The 15,519-nt window shown below is 45.1% G+C and overlaps 1 long non-coding RNA gene across 1 annotated transcript; it reads right to left on the bottom strand.

The window, feature by feature from the left end:
* Window positions 1-6,400: 6,400 nt before the first annotated feature.
* On the bottom strand, window positions 6,401-13,868 carry LOC310700722. The gene is made up of 4 exons (XR_014522758.1): window positions 12,438-13,868; window positions 11,563-11,679; window positions 7,695-7,774; window positions 6,401-6,824 (listed from the first exon to the last, which is right to left on the bottom strand). It is a non-coding gene; the product is annotated as an uncharacterized lncRNA (long non-coding RNA).
* Between the last annotated feature and the right edge of the window lie 1,651 nt (window positions 13,869-15,519).

Raw genomic sequence — 15,519 nt, forward strand, 5'->3', positions numbered from 1 at the left:
ACTGCGGTGTCTATGTGGACAATCCACAGCAGAAACCTTGGGAACATGTAGCATTACAGGGTAGTTACAGGTATAGATAAATCTGTAATGGACTGGTTTGTTTTGGAGGAACAAAAGGAATTGGGAAGGCAAAGATATATCGGTCTTTTTGCTGACAAAACAGACCTATTATAGGATCATATTTGCTCTAGCTAGTTTTCCAGTTGCAGTTCTGCCTGTTAAAAACAAATGGGTGGATTCCATACGATGGGCTGCCAGCATGATTTACAACTGGAGGAGGGAACCTCCAGCTGAGACCCTTCAGTCCTCTCTATGCAGCCCCTGCTCAGCACACCCCTTCTCCTTGGGCCACACCCCTCACAAGGCCTACTTTCCACCCTTTGGGGTGTTTGTGATTGGCTGGAATGTGTCCCTGTACTCCCACAATGCCTCTTGCTTGTCTGGGTGGAGGCTAGTGTGCGAGTCCGAGTAGAAACTAGCCTCCTGTACGAAGGTAAAATTTGCACTCATTGCTCCAAACACGCCACATGCCAAACACGCCATGCGATGCGGCCCCTGCAAGATTGTCCGAAAGGGAATGTGGCCCTCAGGCTGGAATAGGGCTCCCCTCTCCTGATTTGGAACTATTAAAGAGGATTTAAAAATACCAGGTAGTGGGGGACCAATGGTGTAGGGTCTGTTCTGTTGCTGAAGCATTGGATTACCGTATTTTTCACTCTATAAGATGCACCCGACCATAAGACGCACTTAGTTTTTAGAGGAGGAAAACAAGAAAAAAATATTCTGAATCAAATGTTGTTGAAGAGGCTTTGTGTGGCTATCCCCGAAGCCAGAACAGCAAGAGGGATTGCTGTGCACACACATTTCCCCTTACTTTTTAGGAGGGGAAAAGTGCGTCTTATAGAGCGAAAAATACAGTAAATTTTTAAAGAGGAGAGGGGAAGATCCTGTTTTAATATACCGTATTTTTCGCTCTATAACACGCACCTGACCATAACACGCACATCGTTTTTAGAGGAGGAAAACAAGGAAAAAAATTCTGAATGAAACAGTGGATGTATCATTTTTGTGCTTCATGCTGTGGCCACAGACATGTGATCTGATGGTGAATTTGGGGTAGCTCAATGCAAAGATCCTGAGGATCCATGTGGATCCATGCTTTTTAACCACATTTTTGCACCATTGCAGCCCCAGGCAACAGTGGGTGTGTGATTTTGGGGGGGCAGGCTGCTATGTGATCTGATGGTGAATTTGGGGTGGCCCAATGCAAAGATCCTGAGGATCCATGTGGATCCATGCTTTTTAACCACATTTTTGCACCATTGCAGCCCCAGGCAACAGTGGGTGTGTGATTTTGGGGGGGCAGGCTGCTATGTGATCTGATGGTGAATTTGGGGTGGCCCAATGCAAAGATCCTGAGGATCCATGTGGATCCATGCTTTTTAACCACGTTTTTGCACCATTGCAGCCCCAGGCAACAGTGGGTGTGTGATTTTGGGGGGGCAGGCTGCTATGAGATCTGATGGTGAATTTGGGGTGGCCCAATGCAAAGATCCTGAGGATCCATGTGGATCCATGCTTTGTAACTACATTTTAAGTGGGGAGTGAAGGAAAAACACAGAAGGGACAAGAGAGTGTTGTGCAGAGAAGCAGCTGGCTAAGAAAGCAGGAGAGGGATTTTACGGGAGGGAGGAAAGAAAGACAAAAGTTTCCACAAACCGAAGCCAGCTTTCTCTCTCCTCCTGCATGTTTTCTGGCTGCCTGCGAGGAGCACAGAGAGGAATTACTAGAAGGAAAGACCTCTGCTTTCCCCTCTGCTTGCCTGGAGGGGAGGGGATTTGCCTGCTCTTTGTTCCGTTTGAGCAAACACAGCAACGAAACAGAGGAGGGTGGGCAGTAAGACCCTGAGGCAGAATGCAGGAAAGCTGCAACTTCCTCTTTTCAGGTTTCCCTCTCGGACACAACGCACGATTGATTTTTGCTGATTTTTGTTCCTGCGCTCCCCTAATCGGCTCCAGGGACTCCCCCACATTCGCTCCATAACACGCACAGACATTTCCCCTTCCTTTTTAGAAGAAAAAATCTGCGTGTAATAGAGAGAAAAATACGGTAATTTTTTTTACTAGTTTTTTTTTTAACATATCATTTTCAACAGTAATTAAACATACTTTTACATCTTATTCAAATTTTTGACTTCCATCAATCCTGTCTGAAAATTTTCCAATCTAATCTCTCAGTATGCATTTCTTCGGGGAAGATCCTGTTTTAGTCGTTTTTGAATTGAGCGTTATAGTATTTTATCACTGTAAAATATATTGGGTTTTGCCATGATGTTTTTGCTTCATTTTTAATTAGAAACATTTATAGCTTGCTCGTCGTTTAAAAAACAAATCCCAGAGCAAGTTAAAATTAACAGCACCAGCTCAATAAGACAACCAGTATTACTTAAAAACTCAACTCTGATACGGCATGAACCAGATCAGCACATCTGTGGACATAGGTCCATCACCCCTACCCAAATTGCCATTAGCCTGAAGCCTGGGTGATTAGATATGGTGCCAAAAAGCCATTGGCACCAGCCAGATCTGTAAGGGGTGGGCACTCCATTGTTAGGGTGTCAGGTCTGTGAATATTGTGAGCGGCCTCATCATGCACACCTGGCAGGTACAGCTCTATTAAGGTGATGTTGCCAGCCGCTCCTGATATCCAGGCAGGTGTATATAGGAGCAATCCAGGTCTTAACCCTGGATATTTATCTTAATAGGCTGAGTTTTAATTATACCCTGAACAGGGTATAATTATTGTATTACTGAATGACTGGCAATGGACTTGGACCAAGCGCTAAGGATTTGGAAGGTTCTTGCATAGTTCACAGTTCAAACTTAAGTGCATCACTTGAAAGTCCAAAAGAAAAAGTTCAGGAATGAGCAACACTACAGTTGGTTTAGATTTCCCCCAAGAGGGTATGGGGTGTGTATGTGTGTGATTATGTGAGATGAAAAGCTATCTTAATCATGCAAACAGGCTTCTGAGTTTTGCATACTCAATGCACATCAGCCTCTATGAGTTAATTTACACATTCTGGAGAAAACCCCGTATGGTTCAGATCACAAAATGCAATGCAGGACTGAAGGCTCTCGCCAAAACTAAGGTTAAAGTCCAGGAATAGATTTCACGGTGAGGAGAAATGTTCCAGGTTAGCCTTCTCTTGAGTGACTTTTTCTGTGTTCGTGGAGGTGTTCTGAATTGTGTGTTCAAATAGGCAGGGCTTACGTTCTGAAATGGTGTTATACCATGCCCTGTTCCTGCCTAGGTCATAGCTCCTCCCTGAGGACAGTAAAATTTTGGAGGGCCACTCAAATTTAGAGTAGGCTCAGCAATAGTGTTCCTTCTTTCCACCTCATGTTGGACCTTGTGTTCCTGGGTGTTTTTCTTTTAATTGTTTTAATTGAAGGATTTTCATAGACAACAAGGGTACATACAACTTCTCCATTCTAAGCTCATTGAGTCCTTTCTACAGATCAGCTACATTCGGTGTGAGATGCTGCTGTCATCGACTTTGTGAGGTACTTTAGGGTGATGTACAGGATGAGCTTATCAGCCGGAAAATCCCCCAGAGCCACCTGGAAACCTATTGGGTCCATCAGCCTCCAAGAGTGCACCATCCCAATAGGTTCCCCTGCCTCTGCAGAGGGGAAAGGGTCCTGAAAATCTAGATCTCAACAGGAAATGATCTGACCATGACATGGGACTGGTGTCAATATCCCCCACTTTCAGATCACCCTCTCCCTGCCCAGTTGAGAAAACAAGGTCCAGAGTGTGGCCTGCTACATGCATTGGGCTGGTGACATCTTAGGACAGCCCCATGGTCATCATAAGATCCCTTATTTCATCAGTGGAAGTTCTACCCATGGCACAGCAACCTAAAGTGTGGTGTCTCCAAAATGGGCATTTTCTACCATTGCCCCTGCACTGTGGAAAGCCCTCCCCTCTGTCTTATTTGAAGCTTTGTCTATTTTAGTTGCTTCCGATGTCTTGTGAAGACATAACTTTCTGCCCAGATTTACCCTGCCCCATAAGATCACACCCTTGTTTCTGAATTCCTCTTTTTATCTGTTCCTCTTTCCATCTGTTTTTATAATGTTATTTTACTTTCATTTGTGTGTGTGGTTTAATTGTCTTGGTGTTGTTTTTTGTATACTGTTTAGAGGTTTTTTAAAAAATCAAGCTTTTCAGAAATCGTTTTGAATAAAAGTTCAATGAGACTTACTCTCAAACATAGGTTTGCCGCCTTAGTGAAGTTGGTACCACAAGATGGGACAAAGGCCACTGGCTTACAGTACAATATTTTGCATATTTATTCAGAAGGAAATCCCACTGTGTTCAATGTGCCTTGCTTCCAAGTAAGCGTACAGAGGAGGGCAGCCTCAGATGGCTTTAAAAAAAAAGGATTAGTCAAACTCATGAAAAATAGCTTCCAAGAAAACACACTGCTATATGTAAGATGTAGGATTGGCACAAAGGATGGTGACTGGAATGCTTTATTTTTTATACACCCAAGCAAGCATTACATACCTTCCAACATTTCTCCAATGAAAATAGGGACACCCTATTATACACGAGAAGGAGACCATTAGAAACCTCACATTGCTGCCTCAGGGCCTGGTCTCTAAAGCCTCTGTGTACTGGAACATACAGTCGTACCTTGGTTCTCAAACAGAATGCGTTTCAGGAGTCCATTTGACTCCCGGAAACATTAAAAAACCAAGGTGCGGCTTCTGATTATTGGAAGCTGCAGAAGCTGTGCCCGATGTTTGGCTTCTGAAAATCGTTTGAAAACCGGAACACTCACTTCCAGGTTTCAATCGTTCGGAAGCCAATTTGTTCAGGAGCCAAGGCATTTGAGATCCGAGGTATGACTATACAGTGGTACCTTGGCTTAATTCGTTCTGGAGGTCTGTTCTTAACCTGAAACACCACTTTAGCTAATGGCGCCTCCTGCTGCCGCTGCGAGGTACTATTTCTGGGTTAGTGGAGTCTGTAACCTGAAGCGTATGTAACCTGAAGTGTATGTAACCCGAGGTACCACTGTACATAAAACAAGGACTGAACTGAAATACTACAGTTTACACCAGGAGATGCAGTGGGAAAAGGCTTCCCTTTGTGTGTGATTCTTGTAGACACCTGGTTGGCCACTGTGGGAAACAGGACTGGAGCGACCATTGGTCTGATGTGGCAGAGCTCTTCTTATGTTTGTTCTTATGACCCTGACCTTAAAAGACAATGGCAAAACAAGCTGCCCTTTTGTTGGAGGCCTGGCTGCTAGGTATTATCCATACGACACAAGTCATCGTGCCTTTTCAGCTGCCTCCTGGTCGCGCACCTGCTCCTCAAAGCCCCACAGCACAGGAGTCCTCTGTGTTTTTGTGTGTGTGTGTGTGTGTTCCACAGCCAAAGTGAAAACGCAAAGCCTGAGAGAAAGTGCAGGTCTGTTGTTCCTTTGTTCAAACACCGGTCATTTGTTGACTCAGGTGGCCATTGCGGTGGACGGCATTAGGACGAGGCAGGCATTGTCGCTCCGAACAAGTGTCCCTCCAAATAACTGCTGCTCTGGGTTTTTGATACCTGGAGTGAGGATGCACATGCCAGGGAAGAATGTATCAAAAACATGCCGCTGACTCAACATCAGAGGGAACCTCAAAGGGAGAATGAACTAGAACAAAGAACAAAAACATTACAGAAGTGCCACACTGGAGGAGGAAAAAGGAAGAGGGGGGAAACACACAAAAACACACCACCCCTCTGTACTAACAACAGGAACAAGGTCAGCCATAAAAACCAGAAGAAAAGAGGGAAGTCTCCAGAAAGCATAACAAATGAACCACACAAAACATGCCTGCCATATTCCTATTGATCCCCCTCCACACACAATATAAGCTCCCATTACAAGGTTTTGTTTTGGTTCTGGAGAAAGAAAACGCAAAGGGGATGAGTTCTAAGAAGGGAGCTTAGGGACAGTGTGGTCGTGGGTGGCATGGGCAAAAGATTCCTGCCTTGCAGGGGGTTGGGCAAGACGGTCCCTTCAAACTCCACAATTCTATGGGATGGCATCAGAAGAAATAAAAACCAAAAAGAAGAGAACAGATATACAAGATGGGGAGCTCAATGAGGTGCTACCACTAGTCAGTGTCCGCTCTAGGATCTTCAGAGCCCTTGGGCAAGGGGCTCAACTGGCCCCCTTGTCAGTGGGACCCAACTGGGTTCTGAGCACTCTTCTAAGTGTTGGTGTTGACCTTTAAAGCCCTAAATGGCCTCGGCCCAGTATACCTGAAGGAGCGTCTCCACCCTCACCATTCAGCCCGGACCCTGCAGTCCAGCTCCGAGGGTCTTCTGGTGGTTCCCTCACCGTGAGAAGCAAAGTTACAGGGAACCAGGCAGAGGGTCCTTCTCGGTAGTGGTGCCTGCCCTGTGGAACACCCTCCCATCAGATGTCAAGGAAATAAACAGCTATCTGACTTTTAGAAGACATCTGAAGGCAGCCCTGTTTAGGGAATTTTTTAATGTTTGATGTTTTATTGTTTTTTAAATATTTTGTTGGAAGCCACCCAGAGTGGCTGGGGAAACCCAGTCGGATGGGCACGGTATAAATAATAGGTTGTTGTTGTTGTTGTTGTTGTTGTTGTTGTTGTTGTTGTTGTTCCCAGGCCAACCCTGGTCACCAGTGCTGCCTCTAGTTCTTGAAGAGACCATCACCTCAGGAGATAAATCAACTGGGAGACTTTCTACTCTTCTCTCTCTCTTCACCCTTTCTCACCTTCCCTTTCCTGAAAGGAAGACAAAAGAGAAGAAGCCTAGGTCAGGGGACTCGGATTCCTTCCTTCCTTCCTTCCTTCCTTCCTTCCTTCCTTCCTTCCTTCCTTTCTCTCTCTTATTTATTTAAATTATTTTATTATACAGTCTAAAATATTGTTCATGGTGATAAAGCCCCTGATTGGGAGAGAATGTTCAGCTGCTCCTGGAAGTAAAAAGGTCTGCAATCCAACTTCTGCGAGGGAAGCGAAAATTGTCTACTTGGCTGGGATCAAAATCTCACATAACAGGAGGCTGAGGGCCTGGAAGAGGGGCCAGGAAATAGGGGAGATAAAGGACAAGGATCCCAAAGGCAAGAGTGGTGGTGGTGAGGTCAGGTTGAAGGAAGGGTGAAGAGTTAAGAGACATTGGTATGCCACATGTTCCTGTCACAAAATTATATTCTGGAACTGGGTCTAGTTTATCATTGTTTTTATAGGCAGCATTTGATTTAAGGTTGAGGCTACGCCGGTAACATGTGCAAGAGACCAAAATATGGCAAAGCACCTCCATCTGCATAGCCTTTGCGCGAAGCAAAGCTTTGTTGTGTTCCGTCAGATTCCTCTCCAAGAGAAGGGGAGTCTTCTGCCCCCACGCCAGAAGTATTTGTTTACAGGATCGGGCCCCGCCATTTCATTTTAAAGCAGGCCCCCTTCCTTTATTTATTCCTTTATTTATCTCAGCCCCCTTGCCTGTGAAGTTATGCTTGTTAGTGAAAGGTGAAAGGCTTTTTTGATATCTAAAGCCAATGTTACAATGAGCTTTTCTCCCCATGAGAGCACCTGGTTCTCATGTTTAATGAGTAAACACAGGAAAACAGAGACTTGAAGGCTGATTGTTCTCACCATCATTACTTCTGAACCCGACATTAAAGAGAAGTAAAAGACAACGGCACAGCAGTTCTTTGTTTTTTCCACCACACTTCCTTAAACAAAACAAAACAAAACAAAATCTGTAATGAGACGCATTTGAAGTCTTACTTGGGGGACAATCTTCTAGATTATAATTGATAATTTTTTCCAAAGCAGTATTTTTTTTTGGAGGGGAGGGTACAGATTGTGTAATAATAATTACTTGTTTCTTTTGAGGGGATAAATAAAATATGAATAATGTAATTACTCCCTAACAAAATGTGGAGAGCTGGTTCCCCACTGCTCCATCGACTGCAGCGAGCAAAGAGACAGGATTTCAGGAGCCGATTTCCAAGTGGAGGATGACATGCTACAATTCCTCCCCACTTACACGTGCCACATTTTGCCGGCAGAAGCATCCGCATTAAAGGAAGAGATTCTTTATTTATGCAAACTCCCTCCTCCCCAATTAATTCTTCTTAAAAAGAAACAAATTGCCAGTCACATAAGTTACAGTAGTGACGAGCAGAGAGAAGAGTCATTTGGGGGAGGGGAAAAAAAAAGATTATTATACAAATTCTGTGGAGAGACGTCTTCCAACCAACTGATGTTTTACTGGCTGACCAGTGAAACTATTGTTCAGCCAGTATTGGGGTATGAAGATAAGTAGAGCCTGCTGGATCAGGCCAATGGGCCATCAGATGAATCGTTCTGCTCCCAAAATCCAGATTTGGCTCTGCTCATAAGCTGCTATTTCCGTTGTCGGAACATTGGACACTGGCCGATACTGAGGCAGCCCTGAGGACCATCTAGCTACCGATTGTCTACACCAGGGTTTCCCAAACTTGAGCCTCCAGCTGTTTTCAGACTGCAGTTCCCATCATCCCTGACCACTGGTCCTGCTAGCTATGGATGATGGGAGTTGTAGTCCGAAAACCACAAGCGACCCAAGTTTGGGAAACCCTGGTCTACACTGAGTGGCAGCGCCTTCTGCAGGGTTTCAGGCAGGGTTCTCTCCCAGTCCTAGGGATTGAATCTGAGTCATTCTGCATGCAATGCATATGCCCCACTACAGAGCCACCTTCCTTGCCGTTGGCATTGCCCCCAGCCTACTAGGCTGAGCTCAGGCTTTGGGTCTGAAATACCAAGTTCTTTTCTTGCTCCGCCTGCCTCCATTCTGCCCCTGCTATTGAAGGCCTTCTCCATGTTAGAGGAAGGTACATCCAGATAGACCGTGCAATTGTTTGTGGAAGATATTTTAATGCCCACCTGATTTAGCTATTGCCCACTTTCCTTTCCTCTACGCACAGTGGAGAAGATCCCTCCTCCTGACTCACTAGGTAGGTCTTCCCTACCTCCAACACCTCTAGAAAGATGTGTAACATCCAGCACATTAAGGGAATGTAGAGGCATATTGTATCTTGCAGGTTCCCTTGCTGCAAGAAGCCAAGTTACAGGGAACCAGGCAGAGGGTCTTCTCAGTAGCGGCACCCGCCCTGTGGAACGCCCTCCCATCAGATGTCAAAGAGAAAAACAACTACCAGACTTTTAGAAGACATCTGAAGGCAGCCCTGTTCAGGGAAGCTTTTAATGTTTAACAGACCATTGTATTTTACTATTTTGTTGGAAACCCAGGCAGATGGGCGGGATATAAATAATAAATTATTATTATTATTATTATTATTATTATTATTATTATTATTATTATTATTCTGAAATCTAAATGCCTATTTCCTCTCATTCATCGTTTAGCTGATGCCACACTCACAATCAGAAGGAACTTTGAGGTTGCAGGATCTGTTTCCCATCTCCAGTGGATAATGAAGTGGACAGTTCATACATACTTCCCATGTATGCAATCCAGATATGATGATGATGATGATGATGATGATAACAACAACAACAACAACAACAATAAAAATTATTTATTCCCCGCCCTCCCCAGCCAAGACTGGGCTCAGGGCGGCTAACACCAGATATAAAAACAATTGATTGAAATACAACTTAAAAAACAAGATTAAAATACAACATTAAAATGCAGCCTCCTTTCAGTAGAAACTCAAATCAAAAACTTTATTGGGGATGAAAATGTCATCATTTCCTATACATACATTTGCGTTCTCTCTCCCTTATAGGTCTTGTTCAAATGTAATAATCTTGGGCTGCAATCCTGTGCACACATGTCTGGAAATAAGTTCTACTGCACTCAGTGGGACTTACTTTTGAATTAGTATGTACAGGATTGCATTGTCAGTCTAATAAATTGTGGTTTATTAGACCAAGAATGAATGTTGGGCCCATATATACTCCCTTCTTCCCTTCCTTCTCTCTCATGCCATAAAGAACACCGGGGTTTGTTAAAACACAGCTGAACCAAGAAACAGTGGTTTAACCAGCATCTAATCCTGGTTATTTATATAAAAAAAGTTTTATAAATAATGTTAGATGTGCCAAAACAGGAGAGATGTGACAATGGAGTGTGTGGCCAGAGGGCATATTTTCTTTCCAATGATTCAAGATGCAACTGCACTTCGAATACTGGTTGCAACACAAAAAAAGATGAAAATATGCCCCCCAAAAGCAAATAAAATGATCACGAGACTGGAGTGACTCAGTTTAGAGAGAAGGTGAATAAAGAGGTGCGTGATAGAAGTGTTTAAAAACATAATACTAGAACCCATCTGACGAAACTGAATGTTGGAACAGTCAGACAGACTTCTTCACATAGTTAAACTATGGGATTTGTTACCATAAAATGCCATTATGCTTGCTAGCTTAGATGGCTTCCCAGAGGGATTAGAGAAATCCATGGTGAAGAAGGCTACCGGAGAAACATGAGGGGAAGAGTGCTATCGTCCTCATGCCTCCATGGGCATCTGGTTGGACACTGCAGGAACAAAATGCTGCCCTCAATAAGCCTCTGGTCTGATCCAGCAGAATTCTTATCATGTTCTAAAGAGAATTCCCTTTAGCTAGTTCACATAGATCCACTCCATGAACATTCAAATATGCCTTCCAGAGTATTTCACTCAGGATGATAAGTTGTTGTTGTTTAAAAAACCACATTCCTAGGAACAGCAGCATAAAAATGTGAAGACTTTAGAAGACTTCCAGCCACTTTTCCCTTCCCTTAATTTTGTAAACTTTCTTTATCAATACTTAATGGCATTTTGATATTTGCTGTTTGGTAAAGGCTATTCTTTAAAAACCACAACTGCAATGTCAAATTTTCATGTGCAAAGGAGACCCTCAGTGGCTTTGTTTATTTTCATCTTCAAAATATGGGGGGTGGGGGGCAGGCAGGGATCAAAATGAAACAGAATAGACTTCTTCTAACTGTTATGCAAAATGCATTTAGCATGGTCATTGATCAGCTCTTTTGCTTCTTCATGGGGCATCTCTACATTTTAGCTTTTCCAATAAGAGTTAGGCACTGTGTGCTTTGTTTTGTCGAGACTCTCCAGAGGGTCTTCTGCTCTCTCTGAATTTTCTTTAATGGTCATGATCAAAATGCAAAATATACACAGCATAGGCTGCCCACACTTTGCAACCTGTGCACCTAGCCGTTCTGACTGTGCCAACCATGTGCTTGAGGGGAATGGGGTCCTGAAAACAATATATCCCCACCACACACACAACTGAGGAGAGGAGGAAAACTTTTACCCAGAATTGATTCTGCCACAGCTAACAGTGGACAGTACTTGCTAGACAAGCAATCTGTTTGGAAAAGGTCAATAGCATCCACCTGGCATATACTCCTTAGAAAACTGACAAAGAAATAGCAGGCATATCATAGTACAGGGGAGCAGCCCATGGCCTGGCCTCTGCAGCCATTTTTATTGGTCTGTCACCCTCCTCTCACATTTGGCATCTCTATTTGAAGGTGCTGCTTCTTTTTCTATCAAAACACCACCAGTAGAAGGTTTTCGAGGAAACATGGGGGATCATTGAGCCACTCTAGATCCTTCTAACAATATACCTGTCAGAGCTGCTTGAAGATCCTAGCTCACAGAGGATCACGCTAGCCAGCGATCATTAAGTAAAAGTCTTTATTGAATTACAGTTTCCATTCTCACGCTGCTGCGCGCAACTCTACGTCTAGTAGCTAGATCGGCGAAGCTCCGTCTGAGTCTCCGCCCCGTGTGCACCAACTTAATATCCTAGCCTTGCTCCACCTTTTCCGCCTGACTGTCCTCCTCTGGGTCCCTCTACCCCCCGGGGCTTCTTCCTTCCGGGATTCTTCTGACGCTGACCCGGACCCTCCTGCCTCCTTGCGCCGGGCTTTAGGACCTGGTTCCCTTTCGGGGCTGCTTACTGCGCCGCCTTCCTCTGCATTTGAACTTGGCGCGCGCGCCCAACCTTCCACTTTCCTCTTAACCGTTTCTTCGCTCCCCGATGGAGGTGTGGCCACTCCTGACTCATGCCCTCCCTCCTGTGGTGAGCTGCCAGCGCTTCCCCCCTGGCTCCTTTCCTCTTCCCTGCTTCCTGGCGGTGACGCTGGTCCCGATTTCCAGCTGCTCCCCTCTGAGTCCCCTCTGGCTCTATCTTCCTGGGGTGCCCCCCTAGACTCCCCCCTTGCCCTGGCCACTGGTGCTCCTTTCTGTGAATCCTCTGATTCACTGGAAAGACTAGGAGATCTCGGGTCGTCGTCATCACTCATCTTTTCTTCTGCCTCCTCCCCTTCGCTCTCTGTTTCCTCCCTTGCCCGTGCCTCTGCTCCTAAACCCCTGACAATACCCTTTACTGATTTTTAAGATGTGGCCGCCATCTTGTGTTATACCATGCCACCACAGCAGCCATTTTGTTTTTTGCCAGGTCCAGGTGGCAGCCATTTTGTGACTGGCGCCCATAGCCCTTTTTCAAAACTTCCAAAGAGGTTGGCAATCCCTAACTTAATACCAGATCCGACACATGGCATTTGTACCAGCAAACCAAATCTATGCTTCCAGTATGCACTTACATTTTTTTTCTCCACAGTTACAAATGTGTCCGAAGCCATGAATAAAGTCACTAACGCCTACGTTTATCAGTCCAGAAATTAAGGGAAGAATGAAGACTAGGAACAGGCCTCTAGAAGGGCAGGTGGATCACAACAGAGTGTAGAGAACCTGTTAATTTGGGGGAGGAGGGTAGATGGGCATAGGAAAAACTTACAAGGAAGAACTTCTAGCAATTTACGTATTTCAAATTGATCCTCCTTTGCTCACATTTCTTTATAGATATGAAACAATACTGTAAATAAATAAAATATGTTATCTTTTTTTCATCCCTCTGCTGCCAATCATATGATAAAAGGAGCCATTATTTTACGACCCCTGTGGTTGTCTGTCTGTCTGTCACAATGAACTCAAGAACAACAGACATCTCTGTGTCGCTTCTAATTGGTGCACCTACTGCGTTGTCTTCTGAAGGATCCAGTGTTGATTTCTTGCAAATACTTCATTTTCCAACAGGTTGTTTCTGGGCTTGCAACAGAATGCAAGGGTGTCCTTCGGGACAGGATGGCCCAGTTCTGTCTTCTGGAATACTGTCTGCTGTGCTTTCCCCTCTAGGTTACCAATGGCAATGCCAGCATGGCTTGACATACCCGCCAATGTGGCCTCCGAGTTACACAGGGAACTGCAAACATTCAGCTGAACCAATCAGTTTAATCAGGGCAACAGGATTATCCGATTTTGCAATGCACAATGGTGGAAAAACTGAAGAGAATAACTATTCCCTCTTGTCCATGGGTGATAGCCAATGCTCTCTGTGTGTAAGCAGATTGGGCTTCCACTGGTGCAACGGGATGTTCCTCCCACCACCCACCTCAAAGCTCCCCACACTCTCTCAAAAAATCTCTGCTGGAGGGCTGGGGGGACCCTCTGGATCAGATCTGGAGGGAGCATTGGGGTCTGCAAAGACGAGGGATGGAAGGTGAGTCCCTGTTGCATGAGCAGAGGTCTGTAGGAATATGGACTCAGCAACATTAGTAAAGAAAAAGCGCATTACGTGTGTTATAATACTGTGACACCAGATGGCGCTGTGGAGTCCCGTCTTTGGCCAATGTGATTTCCCTCTATGAAGTTGGCAATGTGTTTTCCCAAAGTGCTTTTTTTGGTGTGTCTAGATCCACCCTAAATAAACCACAGGATCAGAGCATATAATCCAGTAAACAAAATGTTCCACCCAGCATTGACGGAGCATGCAGGCCAGGCCCCCTCAATATTTTTTTGGGGGGGGGTGGCAGGACCCCCTTGAAACAAATATTGAGGGGGCAGAAGACACCTCCACCCCTAGAGTGGGCTCACCTCGTGCGTATATAAGTATATAGCTTACTATTTACTATGATTTAGTCACCATTAAGGATCATGGCCACTGGTCCCATCACCTGCTAGCAAATAGAAGGGGAAGAAATGAAGGGAGTGAGAGATTTTACTTTCTTGGGCTCCATGATCACTGCAGATGGTGACAGCAATCATGAAATTAAAAGACGCCTGCTTCTTGGGAGAAAAGCAATGACAAACCTAGACAGCATCTTAAAAAGCAGAGACATAACCTTGCCAACAAAGGCTCGTATAGTTAAAGCTATGGTTTTCCCAGTAGTGATGTATGGATGTGAGAGCTGGACCATAAAGAAGGCTGATCGCCGAAGAATTGATACTTTTGAATTATGGTTCTGGAGGAGACTCTTGAGAGTCCCATGGACTGCAAGAAGATCAAACCGATCCATTCTGAAGGAAATCAGCCCTGAGTGCTCACTCGAAGGAGAGATCCTGAAGTTGAGGCTCCAATACTTTGGCCACCTCATGAGAAGAGAAGACTCCCTGGAAAAGAGACTGATGCTGGGAAAAATTGAGGGCACAAGGAGAAGGGGACAACAGAGGACGAGATGGTTGGACAGTGTTCTCAAAGCTACCAGCATGAGTTTGGCCAAACTGCGGGAGGCAGTGGAAGACAGGAGTGCCTGGTGTGCTCTGGTCCATGGGGTCACGAAGAGTCAGACACGACTAAATGACTAAACAACAACAACAAACAACAAAGGATATAAATCATTAGGTATAAGAACATAAGAGGTATCCTGGTAGATCACCCTTCACCCTGGGTCCTTCACCCTGTTCGCACAGTGACCAAACAGGACCTACATACAACAGCACTCTCCCCATTCGGAGGCTGTCAGGGGCTGGACTGAGGAGGAATAGTGGGAGCCGCACCCCCCCCTCTCTTGAACCTTTCCAAGTGCAGGAGGACAGTATTGATTTAGAACAGTGGTTTGCAGAAGGGCATAGTCCAGAGGGGGGAAGCTGGGAAATACTGGGTGAAGAACAGCTAGAAGAGGAAACACCAGGAGAGAGGGAGAGAGAGAGGGAGAGCGCGCGAGAGAGAGAGCTGGCAGATGCATTGTCCTTGGACAGCATTCCTGACCCCCCTTCGCCTAAGACTAGACAGGTTTGAGAGTGATAGAACAGAGAGCAAGCTCAGATTTCCCAATGCAGGAGAGATGTAGGTTAATGGGGACGGAGGGGATGAACCCTTACCTGGAGCAATGCCATTTCTAGAGAGATATGCATTCCTTTGTCTCTCACTGTGATTGTTAAAGAAACTAACTGGTAAGAATGCTCCTTTCATTTGATCTGCTTATTTACTGCCACCGGGGGAGGGATCTGATCCTCCAAAGCCTGACAGAGCCATATTGCCCTCCAACTGTGGAGGTAAAGCATGTTTGATTTGATGATGGTGGTGGTGGTGATGATTAGACTGTGGGGTGGATAGATAGATAAAAATGTTCCGTGCAGGGAATGCTTCCACCCATTATAGCCATGGCACCCGGACATTCCAC

This window comes from Podarcis liolepis, assembly GCF_965112155.1.
Source record: "Podarcis liolepis genome assembly, chromosome: 2".
Lineage (NCBI taxonomy): Eukaryota > Metazoa > Chordata > Lepidosauria > Squamata > Lacertidae > Podarcis > Podarcis liolepis.